This window comes from Pectinophora gossypiella, chromosome 5 (assembly GCF_024362695.1).
Source record: "Pectinophora gossypiella chromosome 5, ilPecGoss1.1, whole genome shotgun sequence".
Lineage (NCBI taxonomy): Eukaryota > Metazoa > Arthropoda > Insecta > Lepidoptera > Gelechiidae > Pectinophora > Pectinophora gossypiella.
Genome location: NC_065408.1, coordinates 12,278,032 through 12,300,801, shown reverse-complemented (window position 1 = coordinate 12,300,801; position 22,770 = coordinate 12,278,032). Strand labels below are relative to the sequence as shown.

General features: G+C 38.6%; 1 protein-coding gene across 1 annotated transcript in view; it reads right to left on the bottom strand.

The window, feature by feature from the left end:
• Positions 1–15,579, bottom strand: part of LOC126367006 (protein qui-1) — a 175,984-nt gene extending 160,405 nt beyond the window's left edge. The window contains exon 1 of the mRNA XM_050010355.1: positions 15,350–15,579. The gene's annotated coding sequence lies outside the window, so the exon portion shown is untranslated. The remainder of the gene's footprint in view (positions 1–15,349) is intronic.
• Between the last annotated feature and the right edge of the window lie 7,191 nt (positions 15,580–22,770).

Here is a 22,770-nt window from a genome sequence, read left to right as displayed (position 1 = left end):
AGGCCTCCGACGTAATCACAATTATGTTGAAGATAGGTAGCTATTACATCGTACCTAAAAATAAAATTGTATGAAAAAGGTGTGGATTAAATAGGTACATAATTTCATAAAATAACTTATTATTTTTCATTCGCGACAATATTTCCCACCGGGGTAAGCAGATACTATGGAATTCCATTTGCTACGACCCTAATATACTTCTCTTGCTTCCTCCACATTCATCAATCGTTTCATATACGCACGCCGATTCAGAGTAGATCGTACTGAACCTTTTCTAAGGACTTCTCCAATTTGCGGGAAGATTACAAAATAATTTAGAATAAGTATTTAAAATAACAAAATAGTTAAGAATGAGTGATTTGGTCAAACATTTTATGAATGTGATTTGTAGTTTTCACAAACTTACAACAACACAATGACAATAGTTAGAGAAAAAAAACAAGTGCAATTACAAAAAAAAAAAAAACAACGATGGTTAAAAAAAGATAAGACACAGGTCTTGGGAAACCAAATAAATAGGTACCTATTGCAATTAATCATTAATTTAGGCATCCTTTATAGCTTTAGATTATATTAAGTAGAGTGATGACATAAGGATTTGTACCTACACATTTATGACATAAACAGTACGTACAACTAAAGTTCCCGAGCTCTTTCGAATAAAAACGTGGCTTCTTGAGAAGCAATTTTACGATTTTTCATTTTTTAATTGATTATTTCTAATTTGTAATTGTATTTTAATAATTTATTTATTTTATATGGAATGATATTCGATTACGATTAATATTACTTGATGATTTTATATTTAATTGATATTGTATTGATATTGTTTGTCTTATTCATGTCGATTCATTAAGTACGTTTAACGTACCTACTCTGAATTATTGTATTTACTTAATTAATGACTTGTAATAGTATATTACCAATAAAATTTTCATTTTCTTTACAGACTGGCTTAATATGGCTGGACACAATTACATAGTAAAACCTAATAAGTTTTTCAAACTTCAGCCCGGAGCTATAAAAGAAAGAACAAGTTTTGAAAGTCAACACATTATTTGGTTTCCCTTTCCACAATCTGTGTGATATTTTTGGAGTAAACATTACACTATTATTTACTCTGTGACATTACGACGTACCAGTAACATTCTCCGTGGTCTAGTAGTTAGAGCGTTAGGCTCACAATCTGGAGGTCTGTAGGTCAATTCCCGATTGGGACATTGTCGAAATCACTTTGTGAGACTGTTGTTTGGTAAGGAGTTTTCAGGCTTGAAACACCTGATTGTCTGAATAAGTAAAAACTTGAAGCCGTTGGCCCAGGCTTCATACCCCCTCCGGTTGATTGAAGGAAGGCCTGTGCCCAGCAGTGGGACGTATATAGGCTGTTTATATATTCCGAAGTACCTCTTTCTAAATGGCAAATAAGTATTGGATAGGCCTTAAAGGAGCTCGGTGGCGCAGCGGTAAACGCGCTCGGTCTGCGATTGTTGAAGTTAAGCAACTTTAGCAAAGGCCGGTCTTAAGATGGGTGACCACAAAAAAAAGTTTTCATCTCGAGCTCCTACGTGCTTCGGAAGGCACGTTAAGCCGTTGCTCCCGGCTGCATTAGCAGTCGTTAATAATCACCAATCCGCACTGGGCCCGGGTGGTGGTTTAAGGCCCGATCTCCCTATCCATCCATAGAGAAGGCCCGTGCCCCAGCAGTGGGGACGTTAATGGGCTGGTGATGGTGGTGATGAGGCCTTAAAGGAAAATTTGGGTCTCTGTGTACCTATCTTTTAGGTATTTGTACGGCCTCGAATTCACTGATTCTTGTATAAGAAGGCTAATTATAAATGTTCAAGTAGCCTTGAACGATGAAAGATGAAAACCAAGTTTGGTGGGACTTTAATAAGCGAAATATCGACTTTAGACAAACGGGAACGTCAGTGGTACATAATTTATAACAGCTCGATCTGCTGCTTCATTTATTTATAGCGAGACCTTGTTTCCAGACTCTTCGAAAGTTTCGACCTGTCTGCCTTGCCCAAGTATTTTAATAAATCATCAGATTGAATACAACTTTTAGAATACAGCCCTTTTTCTCTTGTCAGCAATGGAGGCAGCTAGAGTAAAAAAATCTACGCTTCAATTTTATTATACCTGCCTTCATCTTGTTCTACACCCTAGAAACCATAGTTTTCTTTGATTCCCGAGAGAGAGATAAATTTGAAAATTAAAAAGATAAAATTTTAGCAATATTTTAATTTCTTAATCTAGATTTAAAAACATTCTTACAAGAATTAACCAACAATTTTGGATCCTATTTTTGCGAGTTAAGCCTCTCCTGAATAACGAAGGTAAACAAAAACGACGTAAACAGATTATGTAGGTTTTAATTAATTTTTCGGCCCTTTTTAATTAAGATTGTTATCGTTTCAAAAGCAAGACACTCGTTGACTAAATGACGAAATTAGTCAACGAAATTATACAGTTCTCGGTGTCACGACGAAAAAGTAACAAATCTACAAGAACTACAAAGTTTGGACAATAATATCGTAAAGCTTACTAGATAATTTTAAGATAAGGTTGCGATCCGGAGGTCCTGGGTTCGATTCCCGGTAGGGACATATCACAAAAAATACTTTGTGGTCCCTAGTTTAGTTAGAACATTACAGGCTGATCACCTGATTGTCCGAAAGTAAGATGATCCGTGCTTCGGAAGACACGTTAAACCGTTGGTCCCGGTTACTACTTAATGATGCAAGGAAGTAGTCGTTACATGAGCCACGTCAGGAGCCTTTGGCGGCTCAATGATAACCCTGACACCAGGATTGATGAGGTTGGTACTCTTCTTCACAACCCACACGATAGAAGAATTGGGTGCGCCCGTAATTCTTTTTAAGGACTATCTACGTAGAAGTACAGGCGCCGCGAGGTCTGTTGCGGTTGTTTTAACTTGGGTTTGTTACGGCGTATAAAGACGCTACTACCGTTGGCCTTCCGCTCTTTGAAATGTCCGCCTCGGGCACTAAGCCACCGACACTAGGCCGCCTGAGTCCGTCAGGTTTGAGTATGGATATCCAAAATCAATTATATTTCATTTATAGCTCTCGACACTGCTATCGGCACACCTTCCATGCGGGAGGATTTCGCCGAATTCCGCGGCAGAGTATCTACCGGATTATGTAATTATCAAAGAAGAACAGATTGTGAAGACTTAATTGTGTTTTTATTTTTTGGTACTTTTGTTTTATAATTTGGTATAAGAAAATTTAATTAATATTTTATTTCAGTGTTAAGTTTAATTCATTGTATCATTTCTTACTTAAAAAGCTGTTTAGGCTGCATAGATAAGAAATTCGTCAGTAAATCAATTACTGGTTTATGTTTTATTATAATAATATTTCAGACACGATAATTCAAATTTAAAAATATCTTTATTCAGTAAAGTTGGTTGCCAGCCAATTATTTTAAACAACACGGCACACGTTCATCGTTAGAGCAAGCGTAATCCCTTAGTCGATTCTAAAACATGCTCGGGATAATAAGCAATACGGTAAATTCCTAGTATTATTTTTCTCCCAGCCCACACTCTGTAGGGAAAGCATGACTTCATGTAACAAAAGTAACGGAGTTCACTACAGTAGCCAGCCGTATTCACTACAGTAACAGCTTCCGTGGTCTAGTGGTAAGAGCGTTAGGCTCACGATCTGGAGGTCCGGGTTCGATTCCCGATGGGGACATTGTCGAAATCACTTTGTGAGACTGACCTTTGATTGGTAAGGACTTTTCAGGCTTGAATCACCTGATTGTCCGAAAAAGTAAGATGATTCCGTGATTCGGAGGGCACGTTAAGCCATTGGTCCTGGCTATTAGCCGTAAAAACACCTCCAACCAACCCGCATTGGAGTAGCGTGGTGAAGTATGCTCCATACCCCCTCCGGTTGATTGAGGGGAGGCCTGTGCCCAGCAGTGGGACGTATATAGGCTGTTTATGTAGGTATGTATGTCACTACAGTAGTAACGTAAATGTATATCCCAAATTTTAGTACACACCTCGTTGATATATGCAATCTGACACTAGCCGCTTTATTACAAAACAAATACCAGGCTTGAAGTACACTCCTCACAGATTTTAATGGAACTAATAAAATAGTTTCCATCAGTTACTTTTTACTAAACGTCAAAACACGAATTCACTACGGAATTTGTATGAAAAAGCAACCTGTGACGTCATAGAAAAACGTGACAAAATGTCGCAATCATTATTACATTTTTCTTTATTAAAATTCATAAATCAGTTAATAGATAAAAAAATCGCTTCTTGTCACCTTTAGATATGTCTTTATTTAGTTATCAGAATTTCAGCATTTATCTTTGACCTAGGAAACTACCCAATTAACAAGAAGAGAAATTGCTGCATGAGCAATAAGGCCGCCTGTTGAGCTTTTCTGTATATGTTGTCCTTATCTCTGTATTTTGTGTCCATTGTGCTCAATAAAGTATTTTATCTATCTATCTATCTAATCCTATGCAGAATCTACGACACTACCGCCGCGGGACTTCGTTCGTTGCGGGGACTATATTTTAAACCTGGTATTATCTTTAGTCTTCGTTTTATAGTAAGGCTGTTGATACGAAGTCCTAAGATGAATATGATGAACCTTGTGGCAAGGGATTCGCCCATAACAGTTGTCCGTCATGACAAAGGACACAATCCCTCTGTAGGAATTTATGAAATGCCCGGGAAGACAAAGAACTGAACGTGTTTTATTTCACTCCCAGTCCTGCAAAAAACAAAACTGATCTAAGATCTCAGAAAATTATTTAACTTTATTCTTACTCTGTCGAGTCGAAAGAAGATTATTACTTATTGGTTATCGGATAGAGGAGCTCGGTGGCGCAGCGGTAAACGCGCCCGGTCTGCGATTGTTGAAGTAAAGCAACTTTCGCAAAGGCCGGTCATAGGATGGGTGACCACAAAAAAAAAAGTTTTCATCTCGAGCTCCTCCGTGCTTCGGAAGGCACGTTAAGCCGTTGCTCCCGGCTGCATTAGCAGTCGTTATTAACCATCAATCCGCACTGGGCCCGCGTGATGGTTTAAGGCCCGATCTTTCCCTATCCATCTATAGGGAAGGCCCGTGCCCCAGCAGTGGGGACGTTAATGGGCTGATGATGATGATGGTTATGATGAAAAACTAAAGGCTCATTGAATTACATTGTACATGTTATTGATCTGTACATGTTGACATTTTCTTTACCTTTATTATTGAGTTCATGACTTTTCGACTACTTCTCGACCTTTTCATTACGGTTCATGACACTTGACAATTAGGCTAATAGGGTTTATTCTGTTTCTGTAATTATGCAGACTATTATGACAGGTTAAGTATAATAGTTGGTGGAAAATAATTTGTTTTAAACGTTGTTTTATTTCATTTTGCGTCTATAATTTACTTTTTGTTTTCCTTTTTTAAAAGCTTAGTAGCCCAGTTGGCAGAACGCTTGCCTCTCACTTTAAGGTCGCAGGTTTGAATCCAATGCAAGTCTAAACCAATGATTGTCGAATTTGTTTTCGAATTCATGTTTCGATCATAAATTATTATCACGTGGTCAGCGGTGAAGGAAAAGAAAGAAAGAAAGAAACGTTTATTATAAAGGGATACCACAGAAACAAAAAACACAAACAAACAAACGAAAACGTCGTGAGGAAACACATATTCCCGAGATGTGCATTTTAGGAGGTATGTGACCTAACCTGTATTGGGCTGGTTTTCCCTTCGCCGGTTAGAAGGTCAGACAGGCAGTCACTTCTGTAAAAAACCGGACCCGTCAAATCTTCAGGTTAGGTAAGCGGACCCTGTGGAAAACGGAATAATTTTAGGGAAATCATGACTTTATGTTTTCCTTTTCTAAAATTAGTTTATTTCTATAATCTTTATCCGTCTTCTATATTTAACTCTATAATGTAAAATTGCCTAGTTAATAATGTAAATAAAAAAGTTTGGTTGTGAAAAATCTTGCAGTCAAACAGCTTTAGGTGTCGTTGATGTAAATACCCATCTAGTGCTTTCAAGGCCACAGTGAACAAGCACTTTCTGGGCGAGCTCGCTCCATCTTAGGCCTCGTCAATGCCTTCGGGTAAGTCTGGGGCTAAGAGGAATCCCATCAAAGGTAAAAAAAAAACTTAGGTGTTTCGTAACAAGTGAAGTATACGGTTATGCCTTTTGATGACTGGTAGCGATTATCATATTAATTGTCTCTCTGCCCAACCGTTAAGATCCCTTAACGGTTGGGATTACGAGTGCAAGGTTACATTATACATAACAAAACATAAAACAGTCTATATACATCCCACTGCTGGACACAATCAAACGAAGGAGTATGTATCATACTCCACCACGCTGCTCCACTGCGGGTTGGTGAACTTTATGTGTTTATTTATGCGTCTAACTAAACGCATTTAAAACGCATTATCATTACAGAACTTTTTCTTATAATGTGGGTTGTGAGGTGGAATACCAATCTCATTAACCCTGGTGTCAGGGTTAATATTGAGCCGCCAAAGGCCCCTGACATGGCTCATGTAACGACTACATACATCAGCGAGTAGTAACCAGGACCAACGGCTTAGCGTGCCTTCCGAAACACGGATCATCTTATTTTCAGACAATCAGGTGATCAGCCTGTAATGTCCCAACCAAACTAGGGATCACAAAGTACTTTTTGTGATATGTCCCCATCGGGATTCGAACCCGGGGCATCTGGATCGTGAGCCCAACGTTCAATCACTGGACCACAAAGGCCGTTATCATTACACAAATCCGCGCAGCCTTCTTAGGGCACATGACTGTACATGACTGTTCTATTCGAATGCAAATCATGTTTTAACCCTGATCCGTTTCTATTCAGGCTCCCTTCAAATCAGATTAGTTGGTGGATGCCGCGTGCCAAGGGTTTGAATTCGGGTCGCACTTCGTATTGTTTATCTTATGATTGGATTATCGGATTTGTGAACATGCTAATAGCCATCACGGGGTTGTGATGGAGATGGCAGAGGCAATGTAATGAGAGTTATCGAGATCCTGATAATGTATAAACAACCCACCCTGTGGCTCTGCCCACCCCATTTGGGATTACGGGCGTGAGTTTATGTATGTATGTATAAACAACCCATAAAGGGTTAGGTTAGGTTGGGAAGGCGAAGGTGTTAGTGACACCGTAACGAAAACTTTGAAAGATGATTCACACCATGATTCTGAGTTAATATAATAAAAAACACTACATTTTTTACAGCCTCAGTGGTCTAGTGGTTGGAGCGTTGGGCTCACGATCTGGAGTTCCGGGTTCGAATCCCGATGGGAATATAATCGAAATCACTTTGTGAGACTGTCCTTTGTTTGGTAAGGACATTGCAGGCTTGAATCACCTGATTGTCCGGAAAAGTAAGATGATTCCGTGCTTTGGAAGGCACGTTAAGACGGTGGTCACTAGGCTTAATTCTATATTTCTGTCCTGTTGTTAAACTTGCCATGCTAGAGCACTATATTAAGTATAGATACCAACTATAATAAAAAGACAATTATCGTTATAATGTGCCCAGGAATGATTATCCTCGCGGACGGTAAGCTATAATTACTAATTGTTAATAATAAATAAACCCAATGTCATTTCCCGTATTCCTGCAATATTATACAGATATTCTTGTGCCAAGATAAACTAATTTAATTTAATCACCCGCCAATATGATCAGAATATTTATTTGATCAACGATCTAACATCGGATCTTATGCCAACTATAAAGACGTGCGGAAAAATCTGGTTTTATAAACTTATAGAGATACTGAAAGGAAGAGTAAAGCGTAACCTGTCCCATTAATACATGATAGGGGTTGTAATGACGGAAAATTCCACTTGATATTAACTCAGCATCATGGTCAAAATCATCCCCCTCAGTATTCGTTACGATGTCTCTCTTCTTCTATCATGTGGGTTGCGAGGTGCGTTAAGCCGCCAAACGCCCCTGACGTGGCATAAGTAACGACTACGTACTTACATCAGTAAGTAGTGACCGGGACTAACGGCTTAACGTGCCTTCCGAAACACGGATCATCTTACTTCTGGACAATCAGGTGATCAGCCTGCAATGTTCTAACCAAACTAGGGATTACAAAGTGATTTTTCCCCACCGGGATTCGAACCCTGGACCACGGAGGCCGTTAACTAACATTCTGTATAACATTTTTTTTATTTACGGTAATGACATTGACCGCTGGGTGTCGAAGATCCACCCTGTTGAGCCACCAATAAAATGTGTGGAGTTGTAATAATCCAATCAAAAACATAAATGTAAAATGACAGCCAAGTTCAATATTATGTTAAATGCCTTGGTTGTCGACTTCAACGACAAAAGAAGAATATTACACACGGTGCGGCTCGCCTAGTGTCTAGATAAACGCTATGTACCTCACCAACAGGACCCCAGGTATCAATTGCATGTTAAACAGTGAGATATGGCCCTAATCCCTTGAAAGAATAATTTCCTTATCAAAAGTTAAAAACAAAAAGATATCCTTAGTAAAAGACACGATCTACTTAGAACCGGAGTGCGTGTATAAAGCAAGGGAAGTGTCTCAGGATCGAAGCAAATGGATTTCCATAGTCTTTGCTTACCCCAGTGGGAAATAGGCGTGAGTTTATGTATGTATGTATCTTATCGCGAATGAAAAATACTTACTAGGTAAGATATTTTGTGCAAAATTAAGTACTTAAGTATTCCACACCTTCACACAATTTTATTTTTAGGTACGATGCAACAGCTACCTAGCCCGTGGATAATAAACATGAGTTTATGTATGTATGTAAAAACAAATTGGGACGAGATATTCTGGAACAAAGCGTCCATAGTAAAAGATCCGTAGTAACATCTGGTAGACGCCGTTATAATTTATCATATTGTTTACGTTTATATTCTTGAGATATCGTACAGACAGCAGAATACTTTATAACCAGCCAGCATTATGGGTACATTTGCACCAGGTACGATTCGAGGTGGGCTTTTTAATTTTATTAAGGTTTAGTTTAAGCGTTAATTCTACATAATTTATTTTACTTTGAATTTTGTTTATTTGTTTTAGTTTTATTTAATTTTATTTTTGTTTTTGTTTCATATTTTTGTTCTGTAACTGTTTTGTTTATGGTGTAAATAAAGTTTTAATTTTTCTTATAATAGCTTTTAAACTCACTTATCTTAGCTTTTATCACTAAACAACAAACTAGAGCTAGTCATTAGTCAAATTAATTATTTGGATTTGTCGAGAATTATACACATAATAACGTTTTTTTGTTCCGAAAAACCGTATTAGTTATATATTAGTGTTTTTATTTCATCTAAACATCAAATAAACTAAAGAATTCTATTATGAATAATCATATTTCAAGAATCAATAACATTTATTTTCTTTGACATTAAATATGTGTTAAAAATTATAAAAACTTAATGGTAGTCCATAACATAGAGTTGATATTACCGTTCACCGCCTTACCTCATCGTCTACCTATTATCCCGTTTTTCACAGAGTCCGTTTATCTTAAAGATCTGACAGGTCTGGTCTTTTACAAAAGCGACTGCCTGTCTGACCTTCCAACCCGCGAAGGAAAAACCAGCCCAATACAGTTTAGGTCACATGCATCCGAAACTGCATTTCTCGGAAATGTGTGTTTCCTTACGATGTTTTCATTTATTTATGCACGTGATAATCATTTATGATCCAAACAAAAATTCGAGAATCATTGGTTTCGGCCTGTGCTGGATTCGAACCTGCGAACTCAAAGTGAGAGGCAAGCGTTTTTCCAGCTAAGCTCCCGCGGTTCACCGCCTTACCTGAGTTTTTAAAATAGCTTAATATGGCTTTACGTACAATTTTTGGATAATACTGGACTAGTGTTTATCTTATTTAAAAATTAATTTCATTGATGCACAGAAAAATATATTACAGCAAGTACTTTACGAAAGTACCGAAAGTAGTACGGAAGTAGACTGAAGTAGGTTAGGTAAGCGGACCCTGTGACAAATGGGATTGTGCTAGGGAGATGATGATGACTTTATATAAGCATCTTAGCGAAGAACGAATAAAATAATAACTAAATTAAAACACAAAATAACGGGTTCTTATCGCGTTTAAATCAGGGAAATATGAAACTCCCGATATTTCGACACTGTTGCAAGTGTCATGATCGCGGGATGACTGAGAACCCGTTATTATGTGTTTTAATTATGATAATAACCGCGTAAACTTAAAACAATGTATAAAATAATAGCAATTTAAATGTCAGGTAAGGCGGTGAAAGGTAATATCAACTCTATATTATAGACTACCGTCAAAGCATAGCTACCTCTATCCAAACTTAAACAAAGATACATTATCTAGTCCAACCACTGCTTATTCGATTACATTTTTCTTATCCCCTGAGTGTAAACTGCTTTTGCAAAACCTCAAAGGCAAAGTCCATGCGACGTCAATCGACTACGAATGTTTTCATATGCTAATGTCATCTGCTGACTGTACATTTTCAACGTACGCTCATCCGGTCTGAGTGGCCCACTTACTGAAATGGCTCTACTAACCGCACCGACCTATAGTAAGATTGTTACAACATTGTATCTATTCCGGAATCCGAAAAATGTGTTTTTTTTTTCTGAGGCGCTCGGTGGCGCAGCGGTAAACGCGCTCGGTCTGCGATTGTTGAAGTTAAGCAACTTTCGCAAAGGCCGGTCATAGGATGGGTGACCACAAAAAAAAGTTTTCATCTCGAGCTCCTCCGTGCTTCGGAAGGCACGTTAAGCCGTTGCTCCCGGCTGCATTAGCAGTCGTTAATAACCACCAATCCGCACAGGGCCCGCGTGATGGTTTAAAGCCCGTGCCCCAGCAGTGGGGACGTTAATGGGCTGCTTATGATTTTCTATTTATATTATCATCACAAATTTTCATTAATATCACTAACCCCATGGTTAGTGACATCGTACCGAATACTCAGGGGGGTGATTCAGACTATGATTCTGAGTTAATACCAAGTGGAATTTCCTATCGGAAATATCATGAAAATTTTAGCGTCGTTTTTAAATTATTTTCCGTTCCATACTTTTGCGACAAAAAAATCCACTTGATATCAACTCAGAATCATGGTCTGAATCAGCCCTCAAAGTTTTCGTTACGATATCACTAACGCCCTAAATAATCAGAGGTACATCCATCGCATGATGAACTAAGTACTCACACCTCAACGAGCTTTTTGCTAGACCAACGTGATAGATGGTGAGTCTTATCGCCATATATACTGGTCGAGCCAACTGTGTTGGCAAAACTGCATTAAAGATAAATCTACTCATTGATGCAAGTCCGGTATCGGTGCTCGAATCGGCGCTCTCCATTTTGAGAAGCAAGCCTGAATAGGACTGCAGTGACTTCTTCATTTAGTACCAAAATATCATCACACATCATCACCAGCCCATTAACGTCCCCACTGCTGGGGCACGGGCCTTCCCTATGGATGGATGCGGATTGGTTGTTATTAACGACTGCTAATGCAGCCGGGACCAACGGCTTAACGTGCCTTCCGAAGCACGGAGGAGCTCGAGATGAAAACTTTTTTTTGTGGTAACCCATCCTATGACCGTACTACTATGACCGTGTTTGTAATTCAATAATAATACATAATATAACATGGAACACACACAACAACATGGTACAATTGGTCGGTGTACTGCGGAACGGAAGGCGATTGGGGCAACCACCGTTCTACACGCCCTATCTATGGAGTATTGAAGGCGATTACTCCACCGACAAGAGCGCAGCTCTTAAATAAAGAGAGAGAGAGAGAGAATATAACATGACAAAACAAACACATACAGAGCACACATAGACATATATATATATATAGAACGTTGGGCTCACGATCTTGAGGTCCGAGTTAGATTCCCGATGAGGACATTGTGGAAATCACTTTGTGAGACTATCCTTTGTTTAGTAAGGACATTGCAGGCTTCAACCACCTGATTGTCTAATAAAAGTAAGATGATTCCGTGCTTCGGATCGCACGTTTAGCCGTTGATCCCGGCTGTTAGACGTAAAACACCTCAACCAACCCGCAGTGGAGCAGCGTGGTGGAGTATGCTCCATACCACATCCGGTTGGTTGATGGGAGGCCTGTGCTCAGCAGTGGGACGTATAGAGGCTTTTTATGTTATGATGTATGACTCGCAAAGAAGAAGATGTTATGTGACAAAACGCCTGTATTCCGGGTTGGAAGCGATGTGTAGTATATACTCCTCGCCTGCTATGTAAATCAAAATAAAGTATTAATAATATAGTACCATAGTAGGCCGTACACTGACCAAATCGGAGGTGCCCTTAGGAAAGGTTCAGTACGATCTGCTCTGTACCGGCGTGCGTGTATGAAACGATTGATGAATGTGGAGGAAGCAAGAGAAGCAAATGGGATTCCATAGTCTCTGCTTACCTCGGTGGGAAATAGGCGTGAGTTATGTAATACAGTGATATGTTCCGATAACTTGCGGCTCTTCTTATATAAGGTAATCAATTTTGAATATACGTATTATAATTTTCTGAATTTAAAATCAAACCCAGTACAAATTTCAAACTGCAAGAGCCATTGCGCCAAAAATATATGATTTTATGCGTAAGTTTCATAACATCAAATCTTGGTGTGGTGGAAATCGATCAAAACATGAGAAGTTTTTGACTCGTTTCTCATTTCACCCTACTGAGAAGGTAAGGCTAATATTGCAGGGGCCTTTTATGTATTCCGGATGAATAGAGGGATAAGTGTTTGCTTCATCTTTTCTGTAACGTGTCCAATGTTATAAAGTTGCCTACCTATACCTGTATACATACATAACTTCATGTGTTAGAGAGAGTAATTTGTCTGCGAAATTGGGATTAAAACGTTGACAGTCCCCATACAAAATGTTTTAACTTCCTTATAAGTCCCGCATATTATGTACTTCAATTTTATAAATAAATAATAAATAAATAATAAGTGGTGCACCCGCCCTTAGTGCATACAGTAACACAAACCTTTGCTAATTTACCCGGGATCCAAGTGGAGCAAAATTAGTGCGTACCTGGTCGTTTCTTAGTGACGCATGTATGGGTCACGGACGTACGGAGCTAGTCCGTCATGGCCCATATATGGATCACTGGACTGTCTATCTGTTAAATGATGATGATGATATCCTCGACGGCGACACTTTTAAGTAGTGTTAGCCTGGGCCCTTGCAAGCGCGCGAGCGTGACTAGCAAAACCAAATTTGGATTTTATTTTGGGATTAAATAAATAACACGTCCTCCTAATTTTGTTCCCTGGCGTCATCATCACCTCCTTAGCATTATCCCGTTCTTCACAGGGTCCGCTTACCTAACCTGAAGATTTGACAGGTCCGGCTTTTTACAAAAGCGACTGCCTGTCTACCTTCCAACCCGCGAAGGGAAAACCAGCCCAATACAGGTTAGATCACATACTTCCGAAAATGCACCGCTGAGCACGTGATAATCATTTGTGATCCAAACATGAGTTCGAAAACAAATTCGACAATCATTAGTTTAGGCCTGTACTGGATTCGAACTCCGGGTTTTTATTCCCGGGCATGCATGTCGTTAACCGACAAAAGGATTGTGTCCTTTGTAATTTGATTGACCATTTTTGGGCGATGGGCTGATTACCTTCACTATATGGCTCCAAGTTGTATTTGAAGACTTGTGACTGGGTCCGGGTAATCCTACCTTATTAGGGTCTTCACGGTTCACGAGCGCAAAATGTACGTATGTATTATGGGACATCTTAGTCAACATATCACGTGTGAAAGTGAGCTGGGAGCTTAGTGTGATATCCGAACAAATGTCGATTTGAGCACAAAGTAGATGACCCATCATGACGGCCATAATGGCCATTGTAGTCGGCGATACGGCACACCACTTTTTTTAAATAATATAGGCTCGCGTTTGACCACAATCTCACCTGATGGTAAGTGACTATGTAGTCTAGGGTGGATCACGCTTACCTAACAAGTGCCTATTCACTCTAGTCTTGAAGGCTCCCAGACTATAAAGAGTTGGAAAAACAGACGGCGGCAGGCAGTTCCAATCCTTTGCTGTTCGCATCAAAAAGTAAAGAAACGTTTAGTGCGAATTGCTGTTATATCCACAACATAAGGATGAAATGCCCGCTGACGCTCTAAACAAGAAAGCTCGATGAAATGTGGGTACTTAGTTCATCTTGGGGTGGATGTACCTATTACTACCTCATTGGGCTATAATCGTGAGCTTATGTGATATTATGTTGCTGTATAACCTAGGTATATACCATGTAGGTATATGAAACTATTATGAAGTAATGAGTTACGTCGTCGCGTACCAACGACCAACAACCTCAGTGGTCCAGTCGTTGAGCGTAGGGCTCACGATCCGGAGGTCCCGAGTTCGATTCCCGATGGAGATATCCTCAAAAATTACTTTGTGGTCCCTAGTTTGGTTAGGACTGACTGATGACCTGATTGTCCGAAAGTAAGATTATTCGTGCCTCGGAAGGCACGTTAAGTCGTTGGTCTAGGTTACTACTTACAGATATAAGTAAGTAGTCGTTACATGAGCCATGTCACCAGGGTTGATGAAGTTCGTGCTCCACCTCACAACCCACACGGTAGAAGAGAAGATTTTTACCCTTAAATCGCATACATGTATTATCCGATTGCGTCTCGTTGAAGGTCCGTAAGTTGTCTTCTGGGAACCACCCACCACAATAGGTATAATGAGCATCAGTAGTACCTTCTTCAATCGTGTGGGTTGTGAGTCTGTTGATCAACCTCAACAACCATATAGTTATACCTGTATCCGTCTGATATAGCGTCTTTGCTAACAATGATAATCTAAACATCGTTTCGGTTTTATGCACGTGTAGTAACTAGAATTGTTTGTTCGTCTTTCAGATTATATAAACATTTTGCTCTAAACATTCTTCATAGATACTGTGCTGACCTCAATCCGAACTAGAGTTTGCAGCCACTGCAATAAAAAATCCTTTCAAGCCACCTGTTACTTTTTAAATATGAATTCTTAGTACCTATTAGGCTATTTCAGTATGTACTGATTGTTATGCGAACAAACAGAGGCAAATAGTGTTTCGCTTTACATTTTATGTCAACATAAATTTATTTCACGCAGTCAACCATTAATATCAGTAATGTGTAGTTTATTTTATTTTTTTCAATTTTCACCACAAATTCTCATCGAAACGTTGGAATTTCCTTGTATTTCGGATGTCTGCATCACCGTGTGTCAACACGACTTACCTCAAACAATCGGTGAGATGACAAAAACCAGATTTTTGTTCACAAAACAATAGATGACTAGCACAAAATACACTTTGGAATGGCGTGAAAAAAATACACTACACTCGAAATATCTTTCGGACACTGGGTTTAGTGGGGTTTTTTGATTCACGGTAGTTTTATGTGATGAATGGGGGTTTGAAGCCGGTGCAACGCAACGCGAAAGACAATCAGACGACTAGTGCGTAGCGTAGCCGAGAGAAGACTGGCGGCGGGCGGGGTGACGCGGGGCGCGGGGTTGTTCCGCCCGCCCAATCCTCGGGAAACTCAGGCATACCTTCCCCTTAATTCTTCTACCTGTGCCCTAATTGTGCATGCCCAGCCTCCTCAACTTCCGATCTTCACGAATTTCTTGCGAAATTCATGTACAAATAGATTTCAACACGAAATTTCATTGTCAATATTTCAGTAGAGTTCCTGTTAATATTACTCTAATAACAATTAAGTACAATCTCAGAATGATTTGTTTATAATAGGTATCTCCGGGAACTAATTCAGGGAATTAGAATAAAAAGGTCGTAGTATAAATTAAATTGTTCGATCTAAATTTCGAAATGATTCGTTCGGAGAATTCGGTAGGTACTTCAGCAAAACTACAGTTAATTTACAATCAGCGCGTGTTTGAACGATAAGTAATTATTGCAACATCATTAGCAGCGGAAACAATAATGACAAGGCCAAAACGATACTTTTTTTTAAAGATTTTTTTAATCGATTGTACGAGCTAATGAATGGGCTGGGCTGAACGCTCTTCAGAAATATGCAGCATGCTTGAGGCCTGGATTAAAAGTAAAAAACATATTAATAATATCGAAATAACATTAATACTTACTTATTACAATATTATAATTTAATTATATACGGGACTACGCCTTTCGTCCATCTCATCATCTTCTTTGCATTATCCCATTTTTCACAGGGTCCGTTTACCTAACCTGAAGATTTGACAGGTTCGGTTTTTTACAGAAGCGACTGCCTGTCTAACCTTCCGCGAAGGGAAAACCAGCCAAATGCATGTTAGATCACATACCTTCGAAAATGCATTTCTCGGGTATGTGGGTTTCCTCACGCTCTATTCCTTCACCGCTGTGCACGTGATAATCATTTAACAAATTCGACAATCATTGGTTTAGCCCTGTGTTGGATACAAACCCACGACCAAAGTGAGACCGAAGACCGAAGTGAGAGGCAAGCGTTCTATCAACTGGGCTAACAAGGCTCCCACGGTCCATCTACAACTAAAAAAGACCGCGACCTGCCCAAAGGCTTCCATTATTCTAGCAGCATTCCTGCGTTGCACCGCCAATGAGATCCCCTAGGTAAAGAAACATCCTGGACGAGGAAAAAACATATTTGCTCATATCATCATCATCATCATCAGCCCATTAACGTCCCCACTGCTGGGGCACGGGCCTTCCCTATGGATGGATAGGGAGATCGGGCCTTAAACCATCACGCGGGCTCAGTGCGGATTGATGGTTATTAACGACTGCTAATGCAGCCGGGACCAACGGCTTAACGTGCCTTCCGAAGCACGGAGGAGCTCGAGATGAAAACTTTTTTTTCTGTGGTCACCCATCTTATGACCGGCCTTTGCGAAAGTTGCTTTATTTGCTCATATATAAATGTGCATTTCTTCTCTGCAATTTAGAATACATAAATTATTAAGACACGTATTGTAATCAAGATAACGAAGAGCTATTGAACTATTGTTTCCCCACCGTTTCCTTATCACACCGAGAAGAGTAAATATTTATTATACAGTAGACTTAGTACTCGTATCAATAGCAGTATACATACTCTAACTAGTGTTTACTGTTGACTGTTTGCTCCAATTTCCCACGACGCTTCAAACTCACAATATACTCGCTTCGTACCTAATCCCTATTGAAGTAGGTCTTACCACAACTACACAACGAAGACAGATAATATGTCTTAAGGTCATAGGCGCTCCATTGCGATAACGATACACCGTCGTTTTACATTAAGTCACAGCGACATGCCTCTCGTTGCGTTGTGACATCGTTCGGTGGAATATTTCTTACCGAACAACCTTGTGAAACATGTAGAGACGCGTGAATTACGTTGAGCAGCGCGAAACGGAGAATTTAAACAATAATGGAGGCATTGGTGTTGATTCCAGTACAGTCATGACATGAGCAATACAATGTACCCACTTTATAGGACTCTGTCGCACTAACATATTTGACATTTAGTGAGACTTCCAGTACAATTTGTCAAAAAAGTTAATGTGACATGGTACCAAAGTGTATACATATTATTGCTCGTGACCGTACACATCATCTAATTTTATTTTAAGTTAGACCTGTCATTTTCTTATCTACTGAAACGGAAAGGGACGGGCAATCGACAGGCATAAAATTGAGAAACACACGTCAATTTTAGGCAGAAATTTAATAAGCCGACAGATTTGAGTGCACGCAAGGTGTCAGCGGGACGCCTATTTATTCGCCCGAGTTATTTATTCATTCGCTCATTCATTTTAAAATGAACAGTTGTCAATCATTTATCCTTTTCTTTTTCGACGGATAAGAAGATGACGGGTATAACTTAAAATAAAATTAGGAGGTGTCATAGGGATAGGGACCATTATCACGCGCCTTGGTTTGGTTTGAACCGGCGCGCGAAGGACACAGTATAAGTACACTACTTATATAAGTAGTGGCAGTCTTTGATGACCTGAAAGTACTGTAAGTACCTATAGAGAGTGACAGTCTACAAGTCCATAATCTACTAACGTATAATCTACTAATAATACTTAGTTTAAGATACGACGTAATTCGCCATTCAAACTCATCGGCATCAGTATGATAAGCCAATTTACGGAGGCATTTTATAAATTTATTTCGGCTAATGAAATCACTCGATAAAAATTCCATTGTAAGTCGTATTCTCCGCAGTAAATAATGCAAAAGGGAATTTTCATGCTAATTTCACAGGCTTTAGGGAGTGATTCGGCCAGTGAGAAATGACGCTTCGCCAGTAATTATTTACAGGAAATGGGGAAGATAATAAAAGTTTTCAAAATTATTTCAAAACTGGTGTTTAATCGCGATTCCTTCAGAGAATTAAAATTTTAACTTTCAGTTTAACGGCTTCTAAAATATTTATTAACTTTGTATTCTAAAAGGAAATGGTGCGTTGATAGATAAGTAAAAAAAGCGGCTAAATGCGAGTCGGAGTCGCCCATGAAGGGTTCCGTAACAGCAAGTAACATAATATAAAAGTTTTTTTTCGTTCCTATACTTGAGTTGATTGAATGAAAAGTAGTAAAGTTGTTAGAAAGTAGTAGTAGTAAAGTTGATAATATAAGTATCAAACTCAGCAAATCTTTAGTCTATGAGGAAATGTCAGCACATTCTGAATTCTTAGAAGTACATAACATTGATCAGTGGCTCCTTTGAGACAAAGCTAGTACTTAATGTAAGCCAAAGGTACTATAAATATCTACTTCCAATTCCCTCTTGTATTCCAACTGAATCAGAACTAGGTAGGTACAATCAGTAGTTGATAACAATATAGACCATTGTTGGCTCAGTTTGAGCTAATGAATTTAGCCAATGTAACCATTTATCTTTGTTTTGGCTAAAACTAGTGTGACGTCACAACAATAAATCCAAAAAAAAATGTATAATGAAAATTGAGTGTTATATCAATTTATTTATATAATATTTACTTTCCGGAAAAGAAACAGCTACATTTAATCATTGTTGAAGTATATATTACATAGAATAAGTACATAAATTCCCGCAAATCACTTAGATTGAACGTGCCTCCACCCCAACCCTCTCCCGACCAACACCTTTATGGAACTATGTTATACTTAATGGTATTATTTTTGATATCTCATCACGACCGTGTCGTGCTAGTAAGGAACAGCAAAGCAAAAAAAAAACGATCCAACAAACTCTCGTCTCGACCTACGTTCGTTAAGATTAACAAGGTTGGTAACGAATCCAAGTGGAACACTTCAGCTACACCACTCGAATTTAAGTACCTACTTTTAGAAAAAAAAAACACAACATAAGCTTACGATTATATTCCATCTGGAAGGTCAGATGTACATCCATCACAAGATGAACTACGTACCCACACCTATTAGAATAACGTACTTCTTCATTTTTTTATTTATTTATATCATTAAAGTGCTGCTTCTATGCTGTTCTGGGAGCAAATAAAAAACATAGAACACGTTCAGCTGCTTGTCTTCCCGGGCATGTCGTAAAAACCGACAGAGGGATTGCGTCCTCTAACATGATGGACTAATGTTATGGGCGATAGGCTGATCCCTTATCACCATAAGGTTCATCATATCCATCTTAGGATTTCGTATCAATAGTGGCTGCAAGTTGTCTTTGATTACTTGTGGCTCTGCCCACCCCATTTGGGATTACGGGCGTGAGTTTATGTATGTATGTATATCATTAAAGTATTACATTATTAGGGAAACCACTGACACCGTTAAACTGCAATACGGTTTGTCTCGGTACCAGTCTCCTCAGTTCGTTCGTCTTACAAACAGCAGTAAGTTTTATTATCTAAAGCAGTCAAACTCACCTCACTTAAAGAATAACAAGTTGTTATGTTCATCGTAATTATCGTTCGACAAAATAATGCTAGGATTTATTTGATTTTTTTTAAGTTTTTTTGTAAAGTACACATACTTAAATATAAACACAATAGAGGCATACATGAACTGTAAGTTAGTTCTAAAACCTTTCAGTTTCATAGTGACTGTTTCAATTTACTTTAAGCAAATTGGGCATTTCGTGATGTGGATGGTTCACAATTTCGACTATTAGCGTTGTTTAAGACTTCGTTTGAACATCTAAACGAAGTCTTAAAAATATATGGACAAGCCTAAGCACCGCGGGAGGCAAATCTGCCCCAATCAGCGCGCTCTGCAAGCAGTCTGTTTTGATGACACGATTTCACAGCCACCGGTGACAAGCCAAATTGAATCTCTCGAATTGTTGCTTTTGTATCGTCCTCAACAGCTGACTGGTGGAATGCGGAGTGTTTCAGAACAAGCGCTCTATATAACACACGGAATAGAAAACAGTTGGAAAGGCCCTAACGGTCATTTTGTATGAGAACCGCTGTCACCAGTTCAACGCTACTCTCTTTAACTACTACTCCTGCACACAGATAATTAACATAGATCTACTGCTTTCCAAATTCCATAGTGACTTTACCGGCAATGTATTTTCTTTGTGACAAGCTGCCATTTTATCATTACTTTTAAGTTAAACTATACTATATATTATATTATATCTGTTTTATATATGTATATACTTATCTTGTGTGTTTATGTAATTATCAATAAGTAGTCTATATACGTATTTATTAATATTAGTAATAAGTACCTATACATTTAGTTTACTTGCTATTCATAGATATTAACCCATTTATTGCGTGATAACACCGGCCCACTGAGTTTCTTTCAGGCTGTCCAAGGTTAGCTGCTTTATCTAACGATAAATTATATGTAAATTTTCTTTATATTCTAAAGCAATAAAGAGTATACAAACAAACAAACAAACTTTTCGTAAAATACTGCAAATAAAAGTAAGTAAGTAAAGTTAAAGGGCAATATTTATTGAGTACCACTTCAACTTAAAATACACCGACAAAATACGAGTGACCGCCGATTCTGTCGGACATGTTTTGCTGACACGCTTTTAGCTCCCGGTGACGAGCTAAATAGAATCCCTCGAATGGTTGATTTTCCATCCTAGGAATTTCTTATTAAGCCCGAACAATGTCGCAGCAATATTTGCCGGTATAAAGGTATTCGTTATTAAACTCCGGTATCAATTTAATAACTACGCCCTGTGTTCTTGCGCTATAAGTAAGTATAAATAATCCACATATTACATTTAGTATGCAGGAGGCATAATAATATTCTACCCCGATTCTCCATTATTGATTTTAGGAGTTAATTTAGAAAAGTAATTTTGCACTGATTATTGTGGCGATTTCTGTACACACCATCTAATTTTATTAATGATTAAACGAACTTACCTGTATGTGAAGTTCTATCATAATTATACGAGCTGCTTCGTCCGAAGAGATTAGCATAAGATACATGTAGTAGCACATACAGTGTCGCCTTATCGCACTGTTTAGTTGAGAAATATAAAACAAAAAATGTCAAAAAGTGGCGGGTAGATTGTTTCCCGCTCAGTTAGTAATCCACATTTCGTCATTTAGTTAAGAGAGATAATAGTAGGGTATTGGTGATATTTCACGCACTGGGGTAGAACATAGGGTGGGTGGGATGCTAATCTCTTCGGACGAAGCAGCTCGTATAATTATGATAGAACTTCACATACAGGTAAGTTCGTTTAATCATTAATTATACTCGTGCTTCGTCCTCGAGATTAGCATAAGATACATGTAGATCTTGAAATATCAAATAATAGAAATAAAATTCTATCAATTATAATTTTAATTTCTAACAACATAAAATGACTTCTTGTATAAAAGGAAAACAACAATATTTTTTAAATGAATAAATAAATTAAGCTAATTGTGCTTAGGTAAATTATAATTTATATTGTAAATTAATCATTCCTGATTTATAAGTTTAATATAATATTAGTGTAACGAATCGTTATTTATAATAGATCTAGCAAATAACTCATGATCGATTATGTCCCCAACAACTCTGTTGTAGAATCTACCAAACACATTAGAAGATCCGCTCCACCCAGCGGTCTTCCTTATAAGATCCAAATTAACTCCTAGCTGGTGCGCCCTAGAGGTCGCAGCGTGTCGCGTACTGTGTGCCGTGAACACAGACACGTTTATACCGCACTCGCTAAGAGTGCTTTTTACCCACCGACTAAGTGTTTGAGATGATACCGATTTATGTGGTTTTTTAATACCGATAAAGAGGTAATGATTATTGCCTCGCAAGGAGTCAGTCATGTCTAAGTATCTAAGCAATACATTAACAGGACAAACCTCTGGTCGGTCTCGAAAATAAGGGAGGACGAGTACAGGTTGTAAGGAGCCAATACGAGACGTCTTAATCAGGTCAGGGATTTTTATTATTACCTTATCAGGAAATCGTTCAATATTATTAATATTAATCTTGGACAAGGTCTGTAACCTATGAGCGGTTACAAGAGCTAAAAGAGTTGAAATTTTTTTTGAAAGTTTATCGAGATTTAAATTTTCATTAGGATACCAGGTAGCCAAAGTGTCCAGAACAGTTGATGTGTCCCAGGTCACGTTATATTTGGGTAAGGGTGTACGGAGTTTAAAAACACCTTTAAAAAACCGTTTCATACGGTCATCGTTACCAACGTGAACACCGAGTATCAACGACAAGGCTGATCTACAACTATTAAGGG